Below are 5,331 nucleotides of genomic sequence, written 5' to 3' on the forward strand. Positions count from 1 at the left end.
ATTTTATAATGTTAAAAAAATCCTTATTCATTAAAATTAGTCAATAGTGTCAATAAAACAAATGAAGTCAAAGAGAAGAAGAAGGTAAAGTTAAAAAGAAAAAAAAAATGGGAAGGGAAGGGGAAAAAGAGGATATGAAGAGGAAATAAATTGAAAAAGATATAAGTGAAAATAGCAGGTTTAAAAAAAAAAAAAAGTTTTTCAATCCTAAATCTTCCCTGATAGAGGAATAAATTTACCAAGGTAAAATACATAATGCATATATATATATACACACACACACACACACATACATATATGACTATATTAAGTGTATAATTAAAAGATTAAATTCCTTAAAGGTATACAATTTTAAAACTTAAAATAATTATATACTTCAAGAGATGTCTCCTCTACATAGAAAACCCTAAAGACTCCACCAGAAAATTACTAGAGCTAATCAATGAATACAGTAAAGTTACAGGATACAAAATCAACACACAGAAATCCCTTGCATACCTATATACTAATAATGAGAAAACAGAAAGAGAAATTAAAGAAACAATTCCATTCACCATTGCAACGAAAAGAATAAAATGCTTAGGAATATATCTACCTAAAAAGCTAAAGACCTATATATAGAAAACTATAAAACACTGGTGAAAGAAATCAAAGAGGACACTAATAGATGGAGAAATATACCATGTTCATGGATCAGAAGAATCAATATAGTGAAAATGAGTATACTACCCAAAGCAATTTATAGATTCAATGCAATCCCTATCAAGTTACCAACGGTATTTTTCACAGAGCTTGAACAAATAATTTCACAATTTGTATGGAAATACAAAAAAACCTCGAATAGCCAAAGCAATCTTGAGAAAGAAGAATGGAACTGGAGGAATCAACCGGCCTGACTTCAGGCTCTACTACAAAGCCACAGTTATCAAGACAGTATGGTACTGGCACAAAGGCAGAAATATAGATCAATGGAACAAAATAGAAAGTCCAGAGATAAATCCAAGCATCTATGGAGACATTATCTTTGACAAAGGAGGCAATAATATACAGTGGATTAAAGACAATTTCTTTAACAAGTGGTGCTGGGAAAACTGGTCAACCAGTTGTAAAAGAATGAAACTAGAACACTTTCTAACACCATATACACAAATAAACTCAAAATGGATTAAAGATCTAAATGTAAGACCAGAAACTATAAAACTCCTAGAGGAGAACATAGGCAAAACACTCTCTGACATACATCACAGCAGGATCCTCTATGACCCACCTCCCAGAATATTGGAAATGAAAGCAAAAATAAACAAATGGGACCTAATTAAACTTAAAAGCTTCTGCACCACAAAGGAAACTATAAGCAAGGTGAAAAGGCAGCCTTCAGAATGGGAGAAAATAATAGCAAATGAAGCAACTGACAAACAACTAAATCAGAAATATACAAGCAACTCCTGCACCTCAACTCCAGAAAAATAAATGACTGAATCAAAAAATGGGCCAAAGAACTAAATAGACATTTCTTCAAAGAAGACATACAGATGGCTAACAAACACATGAAAAGATGCTCAACATCACTTATTATCAGAGAAATACAAATCAAAACCATAATGAGGTATCATTTCATGACAGTCAGAATGGCTGCGATCAGAAAGTCTATAAGCAATAAATCCTGGAGAGGGTGTGGAGAAAAGGGAACCTTCTTACACTGTTGGTGGGAATGCAAACTAGTACAGCCACTATGGAGAACAGTGTGGAGATTCCTTAAAAAACTGGAAATAGAACTGCCTTATGATCCAGCAATCCCACTGCTGGGTATACACACCAAGGAAACCAGAATTGAAAGAGACAAATGTACCTCAACGTTCACCGCAGCACTGTTTATAATAGCCAGGACATGGAAGTAACCTAAGAAAGCTGTGGTACATATACACAAAGGAGTATTATGTAGCTATTAAAAAGAATACATTTGAATCAGTTCTAATGAGGTGGATGAAACTGGAGCCTATTATAGAGTGAAGTAAGCCAGAAAGAAAAACACCAATACAGTATACTAACACATATATATGGAATTTAGAAAGATGGTAATGATAACCCTGCATGCGAGACAGCAAAAGAGACCTAGATGTATAGAACAGTCTTTTGGACTCTGTGGGAGAGGGGGAGGGTGGGATGATTTGGGAGAATGGCATATAAACTAGTATAATATCATATATGAAACGAATCACCAGTCCAGGTTCGATGCATGATACTGGATGCTTGGGGCTGGTGCACTGGGATGACCCAAAGGGATGGTATGGGGAGGGATGTGGGACAGGGGTTGAGGATGGGGAACATGTGTACACGTGTGGCGGATTCATGTTGATGTATGGCAAAACCAATACAATATTGTAAACTAATTAACCTCCAATTAAAATAAATAAATTTATATTTAAGAAAAAAATAAAAAGTGAATAACCTGAAAAAAAACAAAAGATGTCACTCAGTACTGTAAGGCAGAAAGCCAAATATGTAAAACACGACAGTACAGTTATATTCATATTTTATACTTATATTACACACATAATATTTATATGATAAACATTCATATTTATTCATGTTTATAATCAAACAGGAAAAATGGGAGACTTTCATTTCTCCCACCAGTATCCTCGCTTCTAGGCTTCAGAAGTCAGCTTGGTCGTTTGTCATCGCTGACCCTGCTACGCGACTCTGGGTTCCTCTACCTCATCGTCGATGTGGCCCTAATGGTGCGGCAGGGTGTAGATTCCTAGAGCACTGGAGTGAACTTAAGAAGATTTTGTCCACGTGTACTGCATAGAAGATGAATTCGTCATCTTCCATGATGAATGAGGAACCTGAGGCTCTCGCTGTAGTTAACCAGCTCCGAGACCTAGCCACAGATCCTTTAAACCGACAAGCCATTGTCCAGGATCAGGGATGTCTGCCCGGACTTACTTTATTTATGGACCTTTTGCTTTTCGATACTTGGCAGAGTACCATGCCAACAGAGAAAAGATGAAAGGAGAGTTGGGAAAGATGTTAAGCTTGCAAAATGTTATACAGAAATCTACAATTCCAGGGGAAACAAAACTGCTAGCCTCTGAAATCGATGACATTCTTCAATCTTCCAATATGGCAGTTGGGGATAGTTTCAATGAAATGAATTCATGTCGAAGGAAAGCTCAGTTTTTTGGGGGGGACTACAAACAAATGTGCCAAAACAGTGGTTTTGCATATAGATAGTCTTGATGATATGTCCCTGTGTGAAGTGGCCTTGTTAAAAATTAAAGGCGTTATTAGCTTTACTTTTCAAATGGCCGTTCAGAGATGTGTGGTGCGAATCCATTCAGATCGTAAAGCTTTGGCATCAGCAATAGCATCAACCCAGTTTATGAAGGCTCAGCAAGTTGTGAAGAGCAAAAGTGGAGAAGAGATACTAGTCCCATTCCAGGACACACCTGTGGAGGTAGAACAGAACACGGAGCTGCCTGACTACCTGTCCGAGCATGAGAGTCCCACAAAGGAGCAAGACAAAGTGGGCAGGACAAGGCGGTATCCCAGGTGGGCTCCGACCCGGAGAGCGGAGCCAGCTGGCTGAGCACAGCTGCAAACTTTTTATCCAGGTTCTTCTACTAGTGACTTCTCTTTGGGGCTCAAGGACTGTATAAGCAAACAAGGGGCCAGTTTTCCACTGTCGTGGTGAACTGTCAAGTGCAATTTGCAATAAGTTATCATGAAAAGTTTTTAGATCCCATGATTGAGAATGCTGCATTTTACATTCTACCAGACATTTTACCCCACTAAGTGGTAAAAGGGACAGAGGGGACAGGTGGAGTTGTTCTGTTGATGAAGGTATTTTGGTCTTGTTGTCCTTTGTTTAATTGCCTCACTTCTATTTAAAAAAAAAAAAAAAGGTCCACTGTTAAACCAAATATGTATTTGTGCAGCTTTACATTTTACTTGACATGAAGCACGTGATTAGGAAAATTCGTTTTCTCAAGCTTCAGGGCCTAGAAGAGAATTTTTTTTTTTTTTTAGCTCAAGTTGCACATGAAGTTGGAGAAGGAAATGGCAACCCACTCCAGTATTCTTGCCTGGAAAATCCCATGGACTGAGGAGCCTGGTAAGTTACAGTCCATGGGGTTGCAAAGAGTCAGACACGACTGAGCGACTTCACTTTTCACTTTTTCATTTCATTTACTAGGGATATAATTTTTAAAATATTGACAACAAAGTATAAGAAGAATTTCTCTTTTCTGTAATAGTAAACTAGATATTTTTGTGCCACTGGGAAGTTACCAAGGAGACAAGGATTTATAGGACCGAATAAGGAAAGGGAGTGAAAAGCTCATTGACAGGGACTCATACTGACCCTTGAAGCACTTTCCTAGTTTACAGCTATAGCAGAGATACTAAGAAGTTGAGGTGAGTCTCCAGTGAACTCTTACAATAATAGCCAAAATATTACCAACTGAGATTTAAGTCCTGCCAAGAAAGAGGTTATCCCTGATGACTCATGCAGTAAAGAATCTGCCTCCAATCCAAGAGCAACAGGAGACATGTGTTCGATCCCTGGGTCAGGAAGATCCCCTGGAGGAGGAAATGGCAACCCACTCCAGTATTCTTGCTGGCAAATCTCATGGATTGAGGAGTCTGGCAGGCTATAGTCTATGGGGTTGCAAAGTGCTGGACATGACTGAGCCACTGAGCACACAAGAAAGAGGAGACATGGCTAACATGCAGACTTTTCAGTTGGTACAAAGGGCAAGGGTGAACCAAAAACAAACCCTACCTTCAAAAAATTGAAGACCAGCTTCAAGTCATCTCATCCCCTCCTTATTTAATCAGTATGGCCTGTCACAACCTAGTTAAAATAACTACTAGGTTTTATTATGAACACCTTTCCTTTCAACTTTCTTCTCTGCCCATCAGGGTACTTGATAGAGCATCAAAATATTTATGGCTTTAAACCACTCCCAAATATTCTGATTCAAATAGTTTGGGCAGGTCTTAGACATAAGATTTCTTTTATAACTTCTCAGGTGATTCTAATGTGAAGTCAGTGCTGAGAACTGTGTTCTACATGTTACTTGCCAAACCCAATTAACCGCACAGTTGTCTTTCTCCTCTACTGGGCTGGAACTTTTGAGGATAGGATTATGGTTTTTACATTTAGAGCCTACACATCTAAAAGAGTGCCAGATACCAAGTAGGTGCTTATAAGTTAGTTAGTGATAAATGACTGACTTTCAAAAGATGGTCATTTCAATTCAATTTAATAGCTACTAATCAAGTTCCAATTGTATGCTGGCCTATTGGTGTACAAAAGTAGATAAT

At 38.0% G+C, this 5,331-nt stretch overlaps 1 pseudogene; it reads left to right on the forward strand.

The window, feature by feature from the left end:
- The first annotated feature begins 2,815 nt into the window (after positions 1 to 2,815).
- Positions 2,816 to 3,630, forward strand: LOC113894690 (annotated as a pseudogene).
- Positions 3,631 to 5,331: the final 1,701 nt, after the last annotated feature.

This window comes from Bos indicus x Bos taurus, chromosome 6 (genome assembly GCF_003369695.1).
Source record: "Bos indicus x Bos taurus breed Angus x Brahman F1 hybrid chromosome 6, Bos_hybrid_MaternalHap_v2.0, whole genome shotgun sequence".
Classification (NCBI taxonomy): domain Eukaryota; kingdom Metazoa; phylum Chordata; class Mammalia; order Artiodactyla; family Bovidae; genus Bos; species Bos indicus x Bos taurus.